Here is an 11,642-nt window from a genome sequence, read left to right as displayed (position 1 = left end):
GGTTGTTCAGCTTTTGACTCCTTCATCTCTAGAGTGTGCCTCTTGTTCTTGGGGGGGGTGGTATTCTAAACTGATGGCTAGAGTTTCATCCATCACCTCCTTGTGTTAATCCAACAGCAGGGTGAAGAGGAGAGAAAATAGTGAAGGGGAGCATGACTGATACCTTTTAAGGAGATTTAGTAGTTAGTGCCAGAAAATATCTCTGCCTACATTTTATTGCTCAAGAGTTAGTTTCATTACTACACATAGATACAATAGGTGCTAACCAACTGTGATTTCTGTCCTGAACAGACATGTATACAGTAATAGAACAAATGTTCTACTACTAGGTAAGAAAGGATGAAGATACAATGAGGGTGGACAACCGCTGTGCTCTGATACAACCAGCAATGAGTTTACAACCAGCATCCAAATATGCAAAGTAATTAACCTCATAATATAAATCTTAAATTTTTTTTGAGAGAGAGAGAGAGACAGCATGAGCAGGGGAGGGTCAGAGAGAGAGGGAGACACAGAATCTGAAGCAGGCTCCAGGCTCTGAGCTAGCTGTCAGCACAGCCTGACGCAGGGCTCGAACCCACGAACATGAGATCATGACCTGAGCCAAAGTCAGACACACAACTGACTGAGCCACCCATGTGCCCCATAATATAAATTTTAAAAAGTAACTAATTCTGGTATTCAGTTTAATCCTCATTTCTCTATTCATCCCTTAAACAGGAAAGAGGGTGAATTGAAAACATTCTAAAAGTTCTTAGAATAGCAGATTGAGAGGGTAATTAGGCAACCTAGAGACAATTTGAGAAGAGCTCCTTAGAAACAGAATCTTCTTTATGTGACCTGCAGCATCTCAGACTCTCAGTAGACGGAGGGAAAACCACCAGGGGTCACTGTGTTCCAGGAGAAGGATCAAAAATTCGAGTGGATCCTTCCTTAAGAATAGTAAGCACCTGAACTCAGTGGAGTGAAGTCTATGACAGACTTTTAATAAAATCTCAAAAGAAAGAACAGAGACCTGGCTGTTCAAAAATGACTACAATCAAACTCTAAACTTCCCACATCTTCAAAATACCAAAAGCACATTAATCGCAAACTTTTAGTTCTCAAACTGTAGCTCAAGAGAGAGTGCCTAGGAGTTATGAGCAGTGTCAAGGAAAATTCACCCTCATTGTATAGGAGAAAGTAGAAATTCTGGACAAAATTGCCAATAGTAAGCATGAGAAAGAAGAAAATATGTAGCCTAGCAATTAAACAAACTTTCTTGTGCAAAATAAAGAAAAAGAAAAGACAACAGAGATTCCAGAGGGTAAACAAACATTACACAAGGAAAGAAATTTTTTTAAAAATATATATTTTTTGCTGTAGAAGCTATAAAGCTTGTTTCAATATGATAATCACATATTGATGTAATATTATATCACAATGTCCCAACTATGAACTAACATATGAATTCTATATTTATGATATATGTTGCTTAAAATTCTCAAAATGGAATTCTGAATTCGGAGTAAAGTTATGGTGTAATGAGAGCAAATAAAGAGAAAAAGGCAAAGGGATGAAAGCAGTTAAAGATAAAACAGAGGAACCAAATACTTGTTATCAGAGTCCCTGAGGCAGAGTTCCAAAAAATTAAGAAAAACTATGAACCAAAATATAATTTAATAATTGTCCTAAAATAAAGGGAAAAGTGAGTTTGGAAGTCCAAGGAACTTGGGTTAATCTAGGAAATGTTGGTATAGAATGATCAACATTAAAGCCTTACATCCTTCTTAAGCTATTGAGCCGCATTGGTAAAGAGTTTCTTAGGTATTCAGTTAGACTAAAGCAGGTGACTTAATAACAAAGTGAATGAGAAGCAACCTAGTCAATGTTATAAGACAATTGAACAAATTCTATACTGAGGAAAACAGTTTCTTGTTCAGTTATAAAGACTTCAGACCACTCTAAATATGAAAGAATGAGAGAATAGAACATCCATGATCTCTTTTTAATAAAATAACTGGTAGTGATTGCAGTATTTCAGGTAAGAGATGATGGTATATTGGATCAAGGTGGTATTCATGAAAATGGAAGAAGGTGGAAGAAGCCAAATTCTAGATATATTATGAATATAGAACTAATGGGACTTTTCTAATGAATGTTGGCTATAAGAAAGAAGAGTTAAAAGATCCTAAGATTTATTTTTGCCTGAGTAACTGATAGGATAATGTTATCATCAGTTGAGATGTGAAGGACAATAAATAGAGCATGTGCTTTATATATTTATTTACGTATTCATTTATTTACTATTTGGTTTGTTGTCTACTGAAAATTTAGTTTTGGGCATGTTAGATTAGAAGTGTTTATTAGACATCCACATAGAAGTTCAAGTAAACAATTGGATATATGAGTTTGGAGTTTAAGAAAGACAACAGGATATGAGTTATAAGGGATCCAATATATACTTGGTTTCAAAGCTATGGATGTGAGTATGAATAGAAAAGAGGACGAAAAGCTTGAGTCTTGGAACTCTACAATAGTAAAAGGTCAAAGTGAAGGTACAAGCACAGGAGATAGATTTGTGAAGAAGCCTGGTTTCCTTGAAGCCATGTGAAGAAAGTGTTTCCAGGAGAGAAGGATCAATTGTATTAAATGCTGCTAATGGTTCATGCAAAATAAAGACAGATAATTTACCATGAGATTTATCAATGTTGAGATCAGAGATCATTAAGAAAGTGATCTGAGTAGAGTGGTTGGAGTATAAGCATGATTGAAGTGGTTTTTGCAGTTGTTGTTTTGTTTCTGAGAGAGAGAGCGGGGGAGGGGCATAGGGAGAGGAAGAGAGAGAATCTTAAGCAGGATTCTTGCCCAGCACAAAGCCAGATGGGGAGCTTAAAGTGGGGCTCAATCTCATGACCATGAGATTATGACCAGAGCCAAAATCAAGAGTCCTACGACTAACAAGCTGAGCCACCCAGACACCCCAGGAGTGGGTTTAAGAAAAAATGTGGGTAGAGAATTTGAAGACTGAATAAACTAAAAATAATAATATATTTGGGTGACAGATGCATTTCTTCATTTTTCTTCCAAAGTAAGGGGTCAATCAATATTGTGTAAAATGGAGAAATAGTATTAAACACCAACATTCCATTTATTAGTGTTTATTAAACTTTTTATATCTTTTAGGAAAAACTATAAATAAATTATTATTCATTCTGTTTTAACTATTTCTGAAGCTTGGCAGTTTACTTACCTTGCTTAAGATTTTTCTTCTATGAAACTCAAATCAAATTAATAACCTATATAACATGATACCGTTTACAAACTTTTAGTTTATTTGATTTCTTTATATACATACAGAGATGAATAGAATGATGTTCATTTAATGTTAATGTTTTTGGTGAGTTACTCTGCTCCAAATTTAATAAACAATATATTTTACTTTTGTAAAATGTAATAGATCATTCTTTAGCAATATTTTTGAAAAGAAAGCAACACAGAAAACATTACACCAGGAAGGGAAATATAATTAAATCCTGCTATAAGGACCTTTAGAATAAGTTTGATTTGCTGTCCTTCCAAACTCTCTTCTACATCCATATCTGTTAACCCCTTGCACCCAATACAAAACACAGACAGGGGTATACTCCATTCAGCACTACTACATTTTAACTTTTTGTCTAATTCTTCTTTCTGGCCAGTAAATAGATGATGGCTAGCCCCTGAAACCAGAATTCTTTGGAAAATGGAACTGATTTAAATAATTCACATTGTTTTGAATCCTTTTATATATTTAGTGATACCTAAATCTTCCGTGTATATTTATCATTAAAAAAGAGTTTTTTTAATAATTAATAAGTATCTGTGAAAGTAAAATTTCAGCAGATATTTTTTCATCACTGTTATATAAAATCAGCCCAGCTTGGAGTGTCCCTCAATTTGTTACATCTATGAGAGTGTTACTAAACCATTGTCACATTGTCAGGTTCAAGAACCTGAGTGTCTAGAGCAAATATAAATGTTACCATATTTACAATTTTCTATACTAAATATGGATGTAGATTCAATTGTAGGAATCATTATGTATATGTCATTGAGTAGTATTATTTTGATATAAAACTGCCATTGAGCTGAATATAATGAAGAAGTATGCTCCAACCTTGAAAATTCAACATCAATAAATTTTCAAGGAGAAAGAAAATTAAATCCAACATTTATTTTTAAAATTTCTTTGAGTCACTAATTCAAAATGTATCTATTATTAGCTTATCAAAGGGAGCTAAATATTTATTGAAATTTTACTTGGAACTTCTACTGAACATTTTGAGAACAGAAGGATGTATAGCATGCCATAAATGGTATAGGCAGGTTTTTCTTGAATTAAAAAGAATAACTTATAAAACAACAACCACAAAGAATTTCTGGAAAACAAGTTTCTACTTAAGAATGTTGTCTTTTTATCCTGTTCTTTGAATTCATTTGTCTCATATGCCATTAAAATAAGTAATTCAAAAGATGATACTTTGAGTTATAAGTCTTTGACAAGTTATTATGGGGACTGAGATGTTCTGTGATATGACAGATATGGACTACAGATGAGCAGAGCTCTAAATTGTAAGGAAGATGCTGGAAGGCTTAATGAAATACAACTTTTTATATAACAATTTTGAAAAATCTCATACATAATATCTAAGTTCTTAATCTGTTTCCTGCATTCTCTTCTATTATTAATTCAACATTGAAATGTTAATCTCAAACTTAATATTATAAACCCCATTTTTTAAAAATTTAAAAAAAATTTATTTTTTAAAAATTCTGTTCATATGAGCTAAGAAAATATTATCTGGACTAAGAAAATATATTAATTTTTTTTAATGTTTTATTTATTTCTAGGAGAGAGAGACAGCGTGAGCAGGGGAGGGTCAGAGAGAGAGGGAGTCACAGACTGAAACAGGCTCCAGGCTCTGAGCTGGCAGTCAGCACAGAGCCCGACGCGGGGATCGAACCCACGAACCGCGAGATCATGACCCAAGCGAAAGTCGGACGCTTAACCGACTAAGCCACCCAGGTGCCCCGAAAATATATTAATTGGTTTAAATGAATAAGCAGGAAAAAAAAACACTTGACTAATATGACATTTAAAATTGGGATTGATCAAATATAGATGAAGACATGAGATCATTTGCCAGAAGACCCAAAAGTCACCTTTTGAGGGAGCAATATCTGAAGAAAGAAGGTGGAAACATGCAAATGAACATGTTGGTGGCATTTCAAACACTTTAGAAACTGATAAAAATAATTTTTTCCAGTCTGCTATGGAAAATACATTTTTTTAGCCACAATGTCAAAGACATTGCGGTGTTCTGGAATTGAATTATAACTCTAAGCTCCACTCATGCTGAACTTTTGTGTATTCTTTATCTGCTCAGGCTGGCCATTAAACCCCTTTCCCAACAGGTTAGGCAGGCTATAAACAACAGAAGTACGCTACTGACAAGCTTCAATAAATTTTCAAATGAAGAGCACATTTCCATATGCCATATATCATCAAATAAATATGCTTTCCTTCTTATCCCCAAATCCAATGTGTCACATATTTCATGTACTTTAGTTAAAGACAACCCAAATCCCCAAAAGTAGTAATGAAACAACTCTAAAAATTACTTGTTTTTGCATGTCAGTATTATAGAAATTGTATACATTTTTGAGATAACAAAGTATCAAGGATTATCAGATACATATGCAAAATGCTCAAAACATTAGCAGACTATAGTTTGATTATACGGATTACATCTTCTCTACTTTTTTCCAGCATTATTCTCAGGTTAAAATTCTAAGATTCTTATTCCTTGTTGAAAATATAACTATTGTTTGTTCATAATATAATTTATTCACTAGATAGTACCTCATAACTTAAATTTGGATAGTCACATCCCAAATATATGCATTCTGGTAAATAATTAAAACCTATTGATTACAGAAAAAAAATCCAATGGCCATACTAATTCAGCACAAATTTTTACAATTATGAGGAAACTCTTGCTATAAAAAGTTAATTGCTTTTATAATACTATTTGGTATTTTGAAAAATATAGTTCTTCGTTTCTTATTTCTTATACATAAAGTTATGTGCTTGTTTGTTTTTTAATCATAGTCATAAATGCAAATTTATGATGAATTACAATGCAGTTTTTCTTTCTGATTGAAGTTTCCAAGAGGTTTTAGTTTTTCAGATGATTTTTCTAATCTATTCATTCTAGAACCTTTTTTGTTTCTCATGATAATGGCCCTAATTTTCTTGATTTTAGAAAATTTCTTAAATTAAGAAAACTGAAAGATATTCTTATCCTGCTCTCCTCTTCTATTATATGACCATGTGGTTTTACATCACTTGGACACATACAATTTGATAGTTTCAATGACATGTCTTTTAATCCACTTAAATCTTGGTAAGATTATTTGTTTTTTTTCCTCAGATAGTAAGAATTGCTGGGGTGATTTAGAAGACATACTTTTTTCTCCCCAAAAAATGACTAACAAAGGACATATGAAAGAAATTCTTTGTTCACTAAAAATGCAAATCTTTATGCAAATCTTTACATAATGATTACATGAATGTGCATATTTATCAGGCTGTATTTACTAAAAGCTTAAGCACTAATTGGCTACTCAAAAGATAGTATAAATATTGCAGAAAAAAATTAAAACTTACCAGAAAAATCTATGAAATCTTTAGAGGGCAAAATAAAAAGAATGAATAAGTTACCTAAATGACAACCTATTTCCACTAAAGCTTTTACTCTGTCAAGCAACCTTATTTACTTTTTCTTTCATAAGAGATTTGTGAATTAATTACATTTTCCATTTTTCCTGATGTGAATATTTAAATTACATCACATTCTTGATGTACATTGTGATTATAGCAGAATAAAAACTTTGAACCATCCTATATATCTGATGTCATTATGAACAGATAATATTTACAAGGCATTATGAAAAGTTACATGAATAAAATTATGTGTTTACATGATTTCTGCATTAAGGGGGTTTAAACTTGAGTTCCAGAGCATTAAATAAATATAATACATAAAATAACAAGGGTCATGTCATATGGTAGCATGGTAAATGATGAATAATAAATGTTGAAAGAGTTTTAATATGTCGTTAATCTTTTGGTTGTGGAAAACTGAAGAATGAGTCAGGAGAAAGAAGAAATTATCATGATCCTTGAAAGACACCTGGCTTTGAAATATAATAAGTCATTGGAGAACATTCTAGCCCTGAAACACATGTGAAAATTTTGAGATTCAGAATCATTTTGGCTGCTATGAAAGGCTTCTTTGAGTGTATACTTCCTTATTATAAAATAGATTAGTGTTGGATTAGATAATGTGTAAAGGTGCTAAATACAGAGTAAGTGTTCAATACACGGATTGTTATCTATATTGTGAAATAAAATTGTAGAGGTAGTTTTGGATTTCACTAGAGAGGATATTCAACGCCAAGCTCTACAGTTTCAAGCCTATTCATTCTTCTTTATTTCTTTAGGAAATTGAAAATTATTGGGGCACCTGGGTGGCTCAGTCGGTTAAGCCTCTGAATTCAGCTCAGGTCATGATCTCATGACTCATGGACTCAAGCCCCACATCAGGCTCTGAGAGTTGAAAGCCTGCAGCCTGCTTCAGATTCTGTATCTCCCTTTCTCTCTGCCTCTTCCCTGCTCACACTCTGTCTCTGTCTCTCTCTTAAAAATAAATATTAAAAAAAAGAAAATCATTATGACTTTTTGATCAAAGAGTGGATATGTGAAAACACACACACACACACACACACACACACACACACACAGAAGTATCAGGAAGATTAAGTCACCCTACCTTGCTGTTGGCCAATACTCCGTTGAAGTGAAAACATGCAAAAGGGCAGTGTTTAGGGGTATTTAGCAGAGACCATGTTAGTGGACAGGGACAAGCAAAGATAGTCAATTTAATAAATATTTGTGGAGTGCCCCTCAGGAACCATATACTTTTTATATCCTGGAGATAAAATGATTAAAAAGACAGCTTGTTCCCCAAAATGCCCACGGAACTATAATTATTTTTTATTTCCTGGGACAAATTACTTTCTTGTACCTCAATTTCTACATCAGAAAAATGGGAATAATGACATACTCTCTCTCATAGGGTTACTGTGAAGATTAAAAAATATTACTCTATTAAATCCCTTTGGACATAGCCATACATATATGTGTTTGTAGCTATTATTATTATTATTATTATTCAGAAGATGAGAGTACAGACAAGATATAGATGCCCCCAGAGGAGACAATTATTAATAGTTAGAACTGGAACATCATGGGTGGGAGGAAAAGGAAAAACTTTACGAAAGAGGTGATAAACAACCTCTGAGGATCAGCATAGTTCAGTATAACTTGAGGATGAAGCCAGAATGAAAGCTGAATCTCAAGTCTACTAATATTTAGTGAGTTACTTAGTCTCTCTGTACCAGTTTCCATATAAGATGGGAACAATGACAGTGCTTATTTCAACAAATTGTGGTAAGAATCCAATGTAGGTTAGTGAATGCACACTAGTACGCTAGTGCCAAGGCCCTAGAGAGCACTTCAGAATAAGGGAGCTATTATTACTAATAACAAGATTTTGAAGGATTGCTTNATCATGACCTAAGCGAAAGTCGGACGCTTAACTGACTAAGCCACCCAGGCGCCCCAGGAAAGTACATTCTGAGCAGATGAACAGCCTATACAAAAGCAGAGTTATGAAAGATATGAAGGTTGTATATGGCATTGCTTATGGACTGAAAGGAGACTAATGGTAGGGGAATCAGATGTACGAAGTTCACTTTGGAGAAGGGATGTTCTTAAGTGCAAGCTTAATGTCTTGCTCCATCTTGGAGGCAGTGAAGAGGTAACTATGGGGTGTTTAATGGACAGTAATGTGAAGTGTGCAAGCCTCAATTTGCTGGCACAAAGTGAGTGTATTGCAAATGGTGAGGGTAGCCACCAAATGCAAGAAACGTTTGAGGTTAGGAGAATGGGTATCAGTTAAGATGATTTTTAGGGAATTTTTTTGTTTTTGTTTATTTACTATTTCAGTGCGAGATGACAATAGCACTTGAATTAAGATGGATGGGATTGATATTAAGGAGGTAACATATAGATGAGTTCAGGAGAAGCAGAGGCAGGAGATAACAATATGGTTTCTGGTTTTAGAGGTTAGGTGGATGTTGGTCTCCTCAGTGAATTAAGGAATATGAAAATGTTTGCAAATTTATAGGAAGTCAGGATGATAGTCATATTTATAAAGGTCGAGTTTAAAATTCCTCTAGGTTGTCAAGTCTAGTAGCAATATAAAATAGGCAAGTTTTTTTTAACATTTATTTATTTTTGAGAGACAGAGCATGAGCAGGGGACAGGAAGAGAGAGACAGAGACACAGAATATGAAACAGGCTCCAGGCTCCAAGTTGTCAGCACAGAGCCCAATACGAGGCTCAGATCCACAAACTGTGAGATCATGACCTGAGCAGAAGTTGGACACTAACTGACTGAGCCACCTAGGTGCCCCTAAAACAGGCAAGTTTTAAAAATAAATATGGTTAGTTGCATAGGTAATTAGTTCATTGGAGGCATAGAATATATGCACTAAAGATTTGCACTAAGCATTTGGTGATATAAAATTTGAACTTAGGAGAGAGTACAAAGATGTAGTTACAATTGGACCATGAGAAGTTTTACATCTCTATAGGAGACATTGCATAGAGAATAACAGACATTTAAGGACTGACTCTAGGCTTTGGTCTAATATGAAAAGAAGAAGTAGACTCACTACGAATAGCATAAATGGAATGAAGTAAGCAAACAGCAGAAAATACGGACAGGACAGAGTCACACAAGTGAGAAGCGAAGAATACTCATAGCGCAAGTTCTTACAAGCTCCATTTCTATTTAGTCTCTGTTTTATCTCCAAGGACTAAGACACTCAGTTACTATTTGCTAAGTGACTGAGTATGTAGATAATGTTTTGGAGATGAAAATAACCATTACTACTATGTGCCGTATATGACAGAATTTACTTAGGGCATTTACTTATGTTACACTGTAATCCCAACCACATAATCTTATGATATGGGCATAGCCATTCCCATTTCACACATAAGGTAAATGAAATGTAGAGACCATTTGCACTGATTGTAGCTTTGGTATAATGACCAAACCTTAGAATCAGTTCACAAAGTCATGAGGCTTATTGTAGGGGTGGAAAAAGAGAAGGAACAATGGAAATTTTCTTTAATTGGTTTCATTTGAAGATCTAGGGATTCAAATGCAAAAATGCAAATGCAAAAGCCAGAGTGGTAGTACTGGAGGCTGGCAATAGAAAATAGGCCAAAGGTAGAATTTAAACACACATAATGCCTTTGGTAAGTGAATTTTTAGGCTGTTGGCACAATCCAAATTTCAAAACATACTCAAAGAACTGTAAGTCATAATTGCCTACAATGTATTATCATTGCCACCTTACAGGCTTTAGAACATATTTTGGAAAGCATTTGGGTTTTTTAAGATGTCTCTCTGGTCAGAAACCAATGATTCAGGGTGCCTGGGTGGCTCAGTTGGTTGAGTGCCCCACTTCAGCTCAGGTCATGGTCTCAGGGTTTGTGAGTTCAAGTCCCCCCGCCCCCATCGGGCTCTGTGTTGACAGCATGGAGCCCTGGGACCTGCTTTGGATTCTGTGTCCCCTTCTCTCTCTGTCCACCCCCTGCTTGTACTCTGTTTCTGTCTCAAAAGTAAACATTAAAAAAAAAAAGAAAAGAAAGAAACCATATAATTATGTCCTAGATCTTTCTATTTTATAGTGGTTCTAGCTCTGGGACTTACCAAGGCAGCTTAAATGTTTTCCTCAGACTGACTAAACTTTAAACATGATTCTTCCTGACTCTAGGTTTTTACCACCCTTTATATAAGAGCATTTAGCTTAGAAAACTTGCTATTGCAAATTCTGTCTCTGCTTCTGTGAAATCTACATAAATCTCATGTAATGTACACGAACCTCTTACCAATTTTATTTATCTCAGTTTCTGGAGGATAGGGTAAGAACATAACTTTGGTGGGTGCCTTGCTCCAAGTTGTAAAACTACCTCCTGTTATGAAGATTCAAAAAAGTTTACTTTTCCTTTGGTCAAAGCAATTGGCAAATCACATGACCTGTGTTCTTCCTCTCTTTCCACTGCTTAAAAATCCTCTCTCTGTTTGGAGTTCCTGGGTGGCTCAGTGGTTGCGCATCCTACTTTGGCTCAGGTCATGATCTCATGGGCTCTGTGCTGACAGCTTGAAACCTGGATCCTGCTTCAGATTCTGTTTCCTCTCTCTCTGCCCCTCTCCCACTTGCACTCTGTCTCTCTCTCTCTCTGAAATAAAGTAAACATTAAAAAAATAAAAAGAAATCCTCTCACTGTTTGCTTCAGCAGAGCTGAGTTCAGACTTTAGTTCTGGTCCCTGTCCTCTATTACAATAGCCTTGAATAAAGTCTTTCTTGCATATATAACTGTTCAGTTCAGTGTTTGCTGTGACAAACCTCATGCACCCTCATCTGATACCTAATCTCTGATATCCTTGGGGTTACTCAAGCCTATTTGAGTCTAAACA

Source organism: Crocuta crocuta, unplaced genomic scaffold, assembly GCF_008692635.1.
Source record: "Crocuta crocuta isolate KB4526 unplaced genomic scaffold, BGI_CrCroc_1.0 scaffold305, whole genome shotgun sequence".
NCBI lineage: Eukaryota > Metazoa > Chordata > Mammalia > Carnivora > Hyaenidae > Crocuta > Crocuta crocuta.
This window is presented reverse-complemented; position numbering follows the sequence as displayed.